The sequence below is a fragment of the Gorilla gorilla genome, chromosome 1 (genome assembly GCF_029281585.2).
Source record: "Gorilla gorilla gorilla isolate KB3781 chromosome 1, NHGRI_mGorGor1-v2.1_pri, whole genome shotgun sequence".
Lineage (NCBI taxonomy): Eukaryota > Metazoa > Chordata > Mammalia > Primates > Hominidae > Gorilla > Gorilla gorilla.
The window spans coordinates 87,342,221-87,356,012 of NC_073224.2; the positions used below are offsets into that span (position 1 = coordinate 87,342,221).

Genomic DNA, 13,792 nt, shown 5'->3' on the forward strand with positions numbered 1-13,792 from the left:
AAAGAAAATTTAACCCTAGGCTCCTCCAGGCTCATCTCCAGTGATAACCACTTTTAACAGCGTGGTGCAAATCCTTTTATATCTTATTTATATTTTATATTTACATGTCAAAAGTTTTATTCAGTTTTTTTTCACTTCATCATGGAACTCTTTCTAAGCCATTACATTTAAATCTCTCTTTTTCAAATAGCTGCGTGGTATTACAGTGTTAATTTATTAAGCCATTCTTCATTTGTAGATATTTAGGTTGGTTCCAATGTTGCGTTAGTTAACAGTGCTGTAGTGAAGAGGTACATTCTATGGGAACATCAGTAATCTGTAGGCGAAGTTCTTCAGAGGTGAATTTATAATTTTTGAAGGCTTAGAGTGAAATGTTTGGTTAAAGATGCAAAAGTAACCTCCCAAAAGATAATATGAATTTATAGTTCCTCCAACAGCGTGTGAGAGTAAATGCTATACCTGTTCCTCCAACAGTGTGTGAGAGTGAATGACTAACACTGTATGTGGGTTATCACCTTATTTTTCCTTCAAATTAATAATATACATGTTTGTATATGAGCATGTGTGAGAAATAATAAGAGATAGATATAGGTCTCTACCCCTAGTTTTTGGCACACAGCTCCTAAAACCTTTTTAATTTCTTGAGTGATGGGGGTTCTACATGTATCTCTTGTTCTAATAACTGAGCTTTTATCCTGGCTTCTGACAAACAGCTGCTAATTCCTTGGAACTTCTTAGGTGATAGGACTCTCTTTGTTCTAATAAGATGACTCTTGGTGGGCTCCTGGTTAGGCACTGGCTGCCAGAAAGACTAAGCCATGATTAGAAACTCGGAACTTTCAGTTCTAACTCCTTTCTTCTAGGAAGGGGGAAGGGGCTAGAGATTGAATTAATAATCTCAATAACTATGTAATGAAGCCTTTATAAAAATCCCCAAGCTGCAGGGTTCAGAGAGCTTCTAGGGTATGGGAAATGTGGTGTTGGGGGGGGGTGGTGTGCCCCCAAGAGGGCATGGAAGCTTCACACCCCTTCCCAAATACTTTGCCTTGTGTAGCTCATCTGTGTCTTTTATTATATTCTTGATTAATAAACTTGTAAATGTGTTTCCCCGAGTTATGTGAGTTGCTCTAGCAAATTAATCAAACCTGAGGAGAGGGTCATGTTCCCACCACTCCCCACCCTGGCAATATATAGCTGGTCAGACAGAAGCTCTGGTCACAATCTAGGCTTTTGATTGATATCTGAAGTGGAGGCAATCTTGAGGGATTGAGCCCTTAACCCATGGGATTTGATGCTAACTCCAGGGATATATTATCAGAATTGGATTAAATTGTAGGATACCCAGCTGGTGTTAAACTTGTCAGTGTGGGAAGTGGGAACCCTTCCCCATTTTGGTAACCAGAGTTGAAGTATTCTGTGTTGAGTGTGAATGAGAAGGAAAAACAATTGTTTTTTCTATTTATATAGCGTGTGTATTCTTCTGTGAATTTTCTGTTTATAATCTTTTTCCTTTTTTAGTTTGGTTTTTATTATCGAAGTGGTATATGAGAGATTTTGATCCTTTGTCTATTATATATGTTATATATTTTCCTAGTCTGACAATATATTTTTTGTTACAGTGTTTATTATGCCATTTGTGGAAGTTTTTAGCTTTTTAAAATCTTGGGATGGGCAGTACTTTCACAGGCAAGGCAGAAAAAACATAAACTAAAAGAGGAAATATGGAGAAATTTGACTGATACCATATAGTAAAATAATAATACACTGAGTAAGATTTAGGAAGGAAATTATGGATCAGTAATAACATGTACTAATATCATTCATCACATCAATAAGTAGATAAAAGAATATTATCTTGAAAGATATAGCAAAGGTATAATTTCTTTTTAAAAATTCCTAATAAAATGCAGATTATAAACACTATAATGGGGAAATACTCTAGGCATACCTGTTATAATCAGAAACATGTAAGGTTCTATATTAAATAACTGTATTCTGGTGTTTCAATCCAATTCATTAAGAAAAGGAAACGAGGTAAAAATAATAGGAGTGACGGGGCCAAGATGGCTGACTAGAAGCAGTGGGGCTCAGAGGCTCCTATCGGAAAAAAACATAATAAGCATGTGAATCCTTCACTGGCGACCAAGGTATCCAGGTTCTCTCATCAAACTCGACTAGAAGGCTGGCGTGACCCATGGACAGAAGGAAGAGCAGTGTAGTGCGTGGCCCACCTGAGAGCTACATGGTAAAGGAGAACCCCCTACCCCCAGCAAAGGGAGGCAGTGAATGAGCACGCTACCCAGAAGGGGAAACTGCTTTTTCCACAGAACTGTGCAACCCATGGATCAGAAGATCCCACTAGAAAATCCAGGCCACTGGGGCCTAGCGTCCCAACCCTAGAACACGATTCTTACAGCTTCTCAGCTGGAATCTACTTAAGCCTACTGAAAACTCCTCGTGGGAGGGGTGACCAATTTAAGTTGTTGAGTTTCAGGTATGCCCAAAATATCCAGATGAAGATATTGAAGATTAGTTGGAGAAATTTATCCAGTTTTCAGGAGAAAAGTTGGGACTGGAAATAGGAAATTAGCGATTTCATAGGTGGAGTAGTTTGTGTGATGAGGATATGGCCATAGAAATACGTGGCAAGTGTACTGGAGAAAGACGTAGAAGATGAGAGAATCAAAGGTCTTTGGGGGTGGATGTTCAATGGCTCTTCTATGTAGTTATAAATATACCTTGGGACTGGCATGGAGAGGAATATTGAGTCAGGAGTGATCAGAGGTGGTTACATAACTATTTTTAATAGAGCCAAATGATACAAATATCAAAGGAGGATGGGTTTTCTCGGGAAAACAGAAATACAATTCAGAAGACGTATGGGGGAATGAAGAGAATATTAATTTATTTGTCTGACCACCGAAGTACTTGAAGTATGGCAGAAAATGCAGCCTCTGTTTCAGAGAAGATGTGGCTTGGGGGAGAATCAGAATTTGCATAAAATAGGAAATTTAGGGCCAGATCCCTTTCAGTGACTTGGGAGGATGGATGTTATTTGGGAGTGTTTGTATCATTGAGTAGGAATTACAGAGAACTAACAAGGGTTATGAAGGACAGGAGGAATTTGGTATTGGGTGAAGAAGCAGCACAGCATATTGCTGTAGTGATTACAGGTATAGAAGACAAGAGGAGTTTATGTTTCAGTCAGTGACCACGGAAAACACAACTATGGCCATACTGCTGATAGCTTCTTGGACGATGATGGGCCTTCCGGCCTCATGGCATTCCGAGTATTATAATTTTTTAAATGGAGTATTTGCAAAAATAAATGTACAGTATGTTATATTGTGCAATATTTGTACATAATTGTGCTATATTTGTACATGGTAAATAGTAATCTTGGATTGTATTCTCAGAAAACATGAGTCATATTGAACATAATTCAAAAAATTTTATGTAGAAGACATCATGGTTATATATTTCCCTTTGAATATTTATTTTGAATATGTAGTATTTTTTGCTACATTTCAAGTTTGTCTCAAAAATAGATTTTAATGAGAAATAGTATCACAAACTAATAGTATTCCGAAGTACTTCTATGAGCTTTGTCTCTACTCAAGCTGAAATATAGCACAATTTGGTAGTTGATTAATTTGGCTTATTAATACATTGCTATAATAAGTGCATTATGTTGATTATTTCTGTGGGACATTGTGTATAATGTGAGTCATAGTTTCCAGAAAATATCTTTAGATTTATAGATTGTGGAATGACCTTTTTTACATTAGATGAATAAAAGATCTTAGGTGATGTAATTTTTATTGCCATTTTTAGGAAAAATAGCTAAAAATGTCTTTCCATCATTGTTTTGAAATGTGCTTCTCTTGCTCAGTGATATATATATATACACACACATGAAAATGTATGTATGTATATAGTCTATCTATGTTAACCGAACATGGGTACTTGTATACCTTGTGTATTCTGCATTGGATGCAGTGCTGTATTAATGTCAATATAGTCTAGTTGGTTGATAGTGTTAAGATCTTCTGCATGCTTATTGTCTTCCCCCATTTTTCCTATGAATTACTTAGAAAATAGTGTTAATAATTTCATCTATCATTGTGCCCTTGCCTATTTCTCCTTTGGTTCTGTTGAGTTTTGCTTCATGTATTTTCAAGTGTTGTGTGGGTATACATTTAGGACTTTATGTCTTCCTGATAATGACCTTTTTGCATTATGAAATGTCCCTCATATCCTGAAGTCTGTTTTGGCTGAGGTTAATGTAGCCACATCAGTGTTCTTATGCTTACCATTTGCATGGTATAACTTTTTTCATATTTTACTTTCAATGTATCTGTGGCTTTATATTTAAAGTGGCTTGTGCAGACGTCATATATTTGAATCTTCCAGTCCAGCAGTCCACTCCTTATACTTAGTATTCACTTGTATTTAATTATTTTTTTTAAATTATACTTTAAGTTCTGGGATACGTGTGCAGAAAGTGCAGGTTTGTTACATAGGTAGACATGTGCCATGGTGATTTGCTGTACCCATCAACCCGTCATCTACATTAGGTATTTCTCCTAATGCTATCCCTCCCCTAGCCCCCCACCCCACGACAGGCCCCAGTGTGTGATGTTCCCCTCCCTGTGTCCATGTGTTCTCATTGTTCAGCTTCCACTTATGAGTGAGAACATGCAGTGTTTGGTTTTCTATTCCTATGTTAGTTTGTTGAGAATAATGGCTTCCAGCTTCATCGATGTCCCTGCAAAGGACATGAACTCATCCTTTTTTATAGCTGCATACTATTCCATGGTATATAACTGCCACATTTTCTTTCTCCAGTCTGTCATTTATGGGCATTTGGGTTGGTTTCAAGTATTTGTTATTGTGAATAGTGCCTCAATAAACATACATGTGCATGTGTCTTTATAGTAGAATAATTTATAATCCTTTGGGTATATAATCCAGTAATGGGATTTCTGGGTCAAATGGTATTTCTGGTTCTAGAGCCTTGAGGAATCACCACACTGTCTTCCACAGTGGTTGAACTAATTTACACTCCCACCAACACTGTAAAAGAATTCCTATTTCTCTACATCCTCTCCAGCATCTATTGTTTCCTGACTTTCTAATGATTGCCATTCTAACTGGTGTGAGATGGTATCTCATTGTGGTTTTGATTTGCATTTCTCTAATACCAGTGATGATGACCTTTCTTTCATATGTCTATTGGCTGCATAAATGTCTTTTTAGAGAATTGTCTGTTCATATCCTTTGCCCACTTTTTGATGGGGTTGTTTGTTTTTTGTTGTAAATTTAAGTTCCTTGTAGATTCTGGATATTAGCCCTTTGTCTAGTGGATAGATTGCAAAAATTTTCTCCCATTCTGTAGGTTGCCTGTTCACTCTGATGATAGTTTTTTTTGCTGTGCAGAAGCTCTTTAGTTTAATTAGATCCCATTTGTCAATTTTGGCTTTTGTTGCCATTGCTGTTGGTGTTTTAGTCATAAAGTCTTTGCCCATGCCTGTGTCCTGAATGGTATTGCCTAGGTTTTCTTCTAGGGTTTTTATGGTTTTAGGTCTTACGTTTAAGTCTTTAATCCATCTTGAGTTAATTTTTGTATAAGATGTAAGGAAGGCGTACAGTTTCAGTTTTCTGCATATGGCTAGCCAGTTTTCCCAGCACCATTTATTAAATAAGGAATCCTTTCCCCATTTCTTGTTTTTGTCAGGTTTGTCGAAGATCAGGTGGTTGTAGATGTGTGGCATTATTTCTGCGTCCTCTGTTCTGTTCCACTGGTCTATATATCTGTTTTGGTACCAGTACCATGCTGTTTGGGTTACTGTACCCTTGTAGTATAGTTTGAAGTCAGGTCCATGATGCCTCCAGCTTTGTTCTTTTTGCTTTAGATTATCTTGGCTATGCAGGCTCTTTTTTTGTTCCATATGAACTTTAAAGAAGTTTTTTCTAATTCTGTGAAGAACATCAATGGTAGCTTGATGGGGATAGCACTGAATCAGTAAATTACTTTGGGCAGTATGGCCATTTTCATAATATTGATTCTTCCTGTCCATGAGCATGGAATGTTTTTCCATTTGTTTGTGTCATCTCTTATTTCCTTGAGTGGTGGTTTGTAGGTGTCCTTGAAGAGGTCCTTCACATCCCTTGTAAGTTGTATTGCTAGGTATTTTATTCTCTTTGTAGCAATGTGAATGGGAATTCACTCATGATTTGGCTCTGTTTGTACTACTGCTGTATCGTAATGCTTGTTATTTTTGCACGTTGATTTTGTTTCCTGAGACTTTGCTGAAGTTGCTTATCAGCTTAAGGAGATTTTGGGCTAAGATGATGGGGTTTTCTAAACATACAATAATATCATCTGCAAACAGAGACAATTTGACTTCCTCTCTTCCTATTTGAATACCCTGTATTTCCTTCTCTTGCCTGATTGCCCTGGCCAGAACTTCCAATACTATGTAGAATAGGAGTGGTGAGAGAGGGCATCCTTGTTTTATGCCAGTTTTCAAAGGGAATGCTTCCAGCTTTTGCCCATTCAATATGATATTGGCTATGGATTTGTCATAAATAGCTCTTATTATTTTGAGATACGTGCCATCAATACCTAGTTTATTGAGAGTTTTTAGCATGAAGTGTTGTTGAATTTTATCGAAGGCCTTTTCTGCAACTATTGAGATAATTGTGTGGTTTTTGTCATTGTTTCTGTTTATATGATGGATTATGTTTATCGATTTGCATATGTTGAACCAGCCTTGCATCCCAGGGATGAAGTTGACTTGATGTTGAACTTTTTCATGTGCTGCTGGATTTGGTTTGCTGGTATTTTATTGCGAATTTTCACATCGATGTTCATCAGGGATATTGGCTTGAAATTTTCTTTTCTTGTGTCTCTGCCAGGCTTTGGTATCAGGATGATGCTGGCCTCATAAAATAACTTAGGTAGGAGTCCCTCTTTTTCTGTTGTTTGGAATAGTTTCAGAAGTAATAGTACCGGCTCCTCTTTGTACTGCTGATAGAATTCAGCTGTGAATCTGTCTGGTCCTTGCTTTTTTTGGTTGGTAGGCTATTAATTACTGCCTCAATTTCAGAACTTGTTATTGGTCTATACAGAGATTTGACTTATTTCTGGTTTAGTCTTGGGAGGGTGTATGTGTCCAGGAATTTATCCATTTCTTCTAGACTTTCTAGTTTATTTGCATAAAGGTGTTTATAGTATTATATGATGGTAGTTTGTATTTCTGTGAGAGCAGTGGTGATATCCCCTTTATCATTTTTTTATTGTGTCTATTTGATTCTTCTCTCTTTTCTTCTTTATTAGTCTGGATAGCGGTCTATGTATTTTGTTAATCTTTTCAAAAAACCAGCTCCTGGATTGATTTTTTGAAGGGTTTTTCATTTGTCTATCTCCTTCATTTCTGCTCTGATCTTAGTTATTTCTTGCTTTCTGCTAGATTTTGAATGTGTTTTCTCTTGCTTCTCTAGTTCTTTTAATTGCGATGTTAAAATGTTGATTTTAGATGTTTCCCGCTTTCTCCTGTGGGCATTTAATGCTGTAAATTTCCCTTTAAACACTGCTTTAGCTGTATCCTAGAGATCTGGTACATTGTGTCTTTGTTCTCATTGGTTTCAAAGAACTTATTTATTTCTCCCTTAATTTCGTTATTTACCCAGTAGTCATTCAGGAGCAGGTTGTTCAGTTTCCATGTAGTTGTGCAGTTTTGAGTGAGTTTCTTAATCCTGAGTTCTAATTTGATTGCACTGTGGTCTTAGAGACTGTTTGTTATGATTTGCATTCTTTTGCATTTGCTGAGGAGTGTTTTACTTCCAATATATGGTCAATTTTAGAATAAGTGCAATGTGATGCTGAGAAGAATGTATATTTTGTTGATTTAAGGTGGAGAGTTCTATAGATGTCTATTAGGTCTGCTTGGTCCAGAGCTGAGTTCAAGTCCTGAATATCCTTGTTAATTTTCTGTCTTGTTGATCTGTCTAATATTGACAGCAGGGTGTAAAGTCTCCCACTATTATTGTGTGGGAGTCTAAGTCTCTTTATAGGTCTCTAAGGGCTTGCTTTATGCATCTGGGTGCTCCTGTATTGGGTGCATATATATTTAGGACAGTTAGCTCTTCTTGTTGCATTGATCCCTTTACGATTATGTAATGCCCTTCTTTGTCTTTTTTGATCTTTGTTGGTTTAAAGTATGTTTTATCAGAGACTAGTATTGCAACCCCTGCTTTTTTTTTTTTTTTTTTTTTTTTTTGCTTTCCATTTGCTTGGTAAATGTTCCTTCATCCCTTTATTTTGAGCCTGTGTGTGTCTCTGCATATGAGATGTGTCTCCTGAATACAGCACACCTATGGGTCTTGACTCTATCCGATTTGCCAGTCTGTGTCTCTTAATTGGGGCATTTATCCCATTTACAGTAAAGGTCAATATTGTTATGTGTGAATTTGATCCTGTCATTATGATGCTAGTTGGTTATTGTGCCTGTTAGTTGATGCAGTTTCTTCATAGTGTCAATGGTCTTTACAACTGGCATGTTTTGGCAGTGGTTGGTACCTGTTTTTCCTTTACATATTTAGTCCTTCCTTCAGGAGCTCTTGTAAGGCAGGCCTGGTGGTGACAAAATCTCTCAGCATTTGCTTGTCTGTAAAGGATTTTATTTCTCCTTCACTTTATGAAGCTTAGTTTGGCTGGATATGAAATTCTGGGTTGAAAATTCTTTAAGAATGTTGAATATTGGGCCCCTACTCTCTTCTGGCTTGTCGGGTTTCTGCAGAGAGATCTGCTGTTAGTCTGATGAGCTTCCCTTTATAAGTAACCCGACCTTTCTCTCTGGCTGCCCTTAACATTTTTTTCTTCATTTCAAACTTGGTGAATCTGGCGATTATGTGTCTTGGTGTTGTTCTTCTTGAGGAGTATCTTTGTGGTGTTCTCTGTATTTCCTAAATTTGAATGTTTGCCTGCCTTGGTAGGTTGGGGAAGTTCTCCTGGGTAATATCCTGAAGAGTGTTTTCCAACTTGGTTCCATTCTCTCTGTCACTTTCAGGTACACCAATCAAACGTAGGTTTGGTCTTCTCATATAGTTCCATATTTCTTGGAGGCCAAGTTTGTTCCTTTTCATTCTTTTTTCTCTGATCTTGTCTTCACACTTTATTTCATTATGTTGATCTTCAATCTCTGATATCCTTTCTTCCACTTCATTGATTTGGCTATTGATAGTTGTGTATGTTTCACGAAGTTCTCGTGCTGTGTTTTTCAGCTCCATCAGGTCATTTATGTTCTTCTCTGAACTGGTTATTCTAGTTAGCAACTCATCTAACCTTTTTTGAAGGTTCTTAGCTTCCTTGCATTGTGTTAGAACATGCTCCTTTAGCTCAGAGGAGTTTGTTATTACCCACCTTCTGAAGCCTACTTCCGTCAATTCGTCAAACTCATTCTCTGTCCAGTTTTGTTCCCTTGCTGGCAAGGAGTTGTGATCCTTTGGAGGAGAAGAGGCATTCTGGTTTTTGGAATTTTCAGCCTTTTTGCGCTGGGCTTTCCTCATCTTTATGGATTTATCTACCTTTGGTCTTTGATGTTGGTGACCTTTGGATGGGGTTTTTGTGTGGATATCCTTTTTGTTGATGTTGATGCTATTCCTTTCTGTTTGTTAGTTTTCCTTCTAACAGTCAGGCCCCTCTGCTTCAACTCTGCTGGAGTTTGCTGGAGGTCCACTCCAGACCTTGTTTGCTTGGGTATCACCAGCGGAGGCTGCAGAACAGCAAAGATTGCTTCCTGTTCCTTCCTCTGGAAGCTTTGTCCCAGAGGGGCACCCTCCAGAGCTCTCCTGTGTGAGGTGTCTCTCGACCCCTGCTGGGAAGTGTCTCCCAGTCAGGAGGCACGGGGGTTAGGGACCCACTGGAGGAGGCAGTCTGTCCCTTAGCAGAGCTCAAGCACTGTGCTGGGAAATCTGCTGCTCTCTTCAGAGCTGGCAGGCAGGGACATTTAAGTCTGCTGAAGCTGCGCCCGCAGCCACCCCTTCCCCCAGGTGCTCTGTCCCAGGGTGATGGGAGTTTTATCTATAAGCCCCTGACTGGGGCTGCTGCGTTTCTTTCAGAGATGCCCTGCCCAGAGAGGAGTAATCTAGAGAGGCAGTCTGGCTTTGCCGAGATGTGGTGGGCTCTGCCTAGTTCCAACTTCCTGGCTGTGAGGGGAAAACTGCCTACTCAAGCATCAGTAATGGTGGACACCCCTTCCCACAAGAAGCTCGAGCGTCCCAGGTCGACTTCAGACTGCTGTGCTGGCAGTGAGAATTTCAAGCCAGTGGATCTTAGCTTGCTGGGCTTTGTGGGGGTGAGATCTGCTGAGCTAGATCACTTGGCTCCCTGGCTTTAGCCCCCTTTCCAGGGGAGTGAATGGTTCTCTCTCACTGGCATTCCAGTATGATGAAAAACTCCTGGAGCTAGCTTGGTGTCTTCCCAAACGGCCACCCAGTTTTGTGCTTGAAACCCAGGGTCCTGGTGGTGTAGGCATTCAAGGGAATCTCCTGGTCTCCTGGTTGTGAAGACCCTGGGAAAGGGGTGGTATTTGGGCCATAATGCACAGTTCCTCATAGCACAGTCCCTCACAGCTTCCCTTGGCTAGGGGAGGGAGTTCCCTGACCCCTTGAGCTTCCCAGGTGAGGCGATGCTTCACCCTGCCTCGGCTCATCCTCTGTGGGTTGCACCCACTGTCTAACCAGTCCCAGTGAGATGAGCCGAGTGCCTCAGTTACAAACGCAGAAATCACCTGCCTTCTGTGTTGGTCTCACTGGGAGCTGCAGATTGGAGCTGTTCCTATTTGGCCATCTTGCCAGCCACCCCTGTATTTAATTATAATTATTGATCTGATAGTTTTTAAATCTGTCATCTTGATATTTGTTATCTATTTGTTCAATTACTCATCCTTTTCTGCCTTATAATCAAGTATTTAAAAAAGTCCTTTTTGTTTTCTTATATACTTTTTAAGTATGCCTCTGCATGCTTTTTTTAAGGCGTTGCTCTGATTATTTTATATATATATATATATATATATATATATATATATATATATATATATATATATATATACTGAATGTGTGGAAAATCACCGAAGAATTTTTTTTCCTTTTACTTGGTATAGAATTTGAGGCTGACAGGTATTTTTCTCCTGCAGCATTTTAAAGATGATGTTCAATTGTTTTACAATGTCCTTTGTTTCTATTCAGAGGTTGGCTATCATTCTTATCATTGTTCTGGTGTATATAATAAATCTTTTTCCTCTGGCTTCTTTAAAATTTTCCTGGCTTTGGTTTTTAGAAGTGTATTACATGTGTGATTTTCTTTGAATTTACCTAACCTGGGTTTTGCTGAGCTTCCTGAATCTTTATGTTCATGTTTTGTACCAGATTTGGGAAATTCTCAGCCACTGTTTCTTCAAAGGTTTTTGTTTTTCTTTTTCTGCCTCATCTTTTTTCTCTTCTCCTTCTGGAAATCCAATTTTACGTATGTTAGAAGACTTGCTATTATCTCATGTTGCTAAACGTCTGTTTACTGAAAATTTTTTTCATTTGTTCAGTTTACATCATTTCTATTGATCCATCTTGAGGCATCAGTACTTCTGCAATGTTCATTCCACTGTTAAGCCCATTCAGGGAATTTAGGTTGTGTTTGTTTGTTGGTTTATTTTTTTAAATTTTTTTGTGGTGGGTTTTTTTTTCTTTTTTTTTTTTTTATTATGCTTTAAGTTCTAGGGTACATGTGCCACAACGTGCAGGTTTGTTACATATGTATACATGTGCCATGTTGGTGTGCTGCACCCGTTAACTCATCCTTTACATTAGGTATATCACTTAATGCTCTCTCTCCACCCCACAACAGGCCCTGGTGTGTGATGTTCCCCACCCTGTGTCTAAGTGTTCTCATTGTTCAATGCCCACCTGTGAGTGAGAACGTGCGGTGTTTGGTTTTCTGTCCTTGCGATAGTTTGCTCAGAATGATGGTCTCCAGCTTCATCCATGTCCCTAAAAAGGATATGAACTCATCCTTTTTTATGGCTGCATAGTATTCCATGGTGTATATGTGCAACATTTACTTAATCCAGTCTATCATTGTTGGACGTTTGGGTTGGTTCCGAGTCTTTGCTATTGTGAATAGTGCTGCAATAAACATATGTGTGCATGTGTCTTTACAGCAGCATGATTTATAATCCTTTGGGTATATACCCAGTAATGGGATGGCTGGGTCAAATGGTATTTCTAGTTCTAGATACTTGAGGAATTGCCACACTGTCTTCCACAGTGGTTGAACTAGTTTACACTCCCACCAACACTGTAAAAGAGTTCCCATTTCTCCACATCCTCTCCAGCACCTGTTGTGTCCTGACTTTTTAATGATTGCCATTCTAACTGGTGTGAGTTGGTATCTTGTTGTGGTTTTGATTTGCATTTCTCTGATGGCCAGTGATGATGAGCATTTTTTCATGTGTCTGTTGGCTGCATAAATGTCTTCTTTTGAGAAGTGTCTGTTCATATCCTTCACTCACTTTTTGATGGGGTTGTTTTTTTCTTGTAAATTTGTTTAAGCTCTTTGTAAATTCTGGATATTAGCCCTTTGTCAGATGGGTAGATTGTAAAAATTTTCTCCCATTCTGTAGGTTGCCTGTTCACTCTGATGGTAGTTTCTTTTGCTGTGCAGAAGCTCTTTAGTTTAATTAGATCCCATTTGTCAATTTTGGCTTTTGTTGCCATTGCTTTTGTTGTAGTCATGAAGTCTTTGCCCATGCCTGTGGCCTGAATGGTATTTCCTAGCTTTTCTTCTAGGGTTTTTATGGTTTTAGGTCTAACATTTAAGTCTTTAATCCATCTTGAATTAATGTTTGTATAAGGTGTAAGGAAGGAATCCAGTTTCAGCTTTCTACATATGGATAGCCAGTTTTCCCAGCACCATTTATTAAATAGGGAATCCTTCCGCCGTTTCTTGTTTTTGTCAGGTTTGTCAAAGATCAGATGGTTGTAGATGTGTGGTATTATTTCTGAGAGTTCTGTTCTGTTCCACTGGTCTATATCTCTGTTTTGGTACCAGTACCATGCTGTTTTGGTTACTGTCTCCTTGCAGTATAGTTTGCAGTCAGGTAGCGTGATGCCTCCAGCTTTGTTCTTTTTGCTTAGGATTGTCTTGGCAATGTGGGCTCTTTTTTGGTTCCATATGAACTTTAAAGTAGTTTTTTCCATTCTGTGAAGAAAGTCATTGATAGCTTGATGGGGATGGCATTGAATCTATAAATTACCTTGGGCAGTATGGCCATTTTCACAATATTGATTCTTACTATCTATGAACATGGAATGTTCTTCCATTTGTTTGTGTTCTCTTTTATTTCATTGAGCAGTGGTTTGTAGTTCTCCTTGAAGAGGTCCTTCACATCCCTTGTAAGTTGGATTCCTAGGTATTTTATTCTCTTTGAAGCAATTATGAATGAGAATTCACTCATGATTTGGCTCTCTGTTTGTCTGTTATTGGTGTATAAGAATGCTTGTGATTTTTGTATATTAATTTTGTATCCTGAGATTTTGCTGAAGTTGCTTATCAGCTTAAGGAGATTTTGGGCTGAGACGATGGGGTTTCTAAATATACAATCATGTCATCTGCAAACAGGGACAATTTGACTTCCTCTTTTCCTAATTGAATACACTTTATTTCTTTCTCCTGCCTGATTGCCCTGTCCAGAACTTCCAACACTATGTTGAATAGGAGTGGCGAGAGAGGGCA

General features: G+C 38.6%; 2 protein-coding genes across 11 annotated transcripts in view; one reads left to right on the plus strand and one right to left on the minus strand.

Moving 5' to 3' along the window:
* Positions 1-13,792, plus strand: part of CCDC181 (coiled-coil domain containing 181) — a 65,878-nt gene that overhangs the window by 42,192 nt on the left and 9,894 nt on the right. The gene's annotated exons all lie outside the window — the stretch shown is intronic.
* Positions 1-13,792, minus strand: part of BLZF1 (basic leucine zipper nuclear factor 1) — an 85,393-nt gene that overhangs the window by 34,806 nt on the left and 36,795 nt on the right. The gene's annotated exons all lie outside the window — the stretch shown is intronic.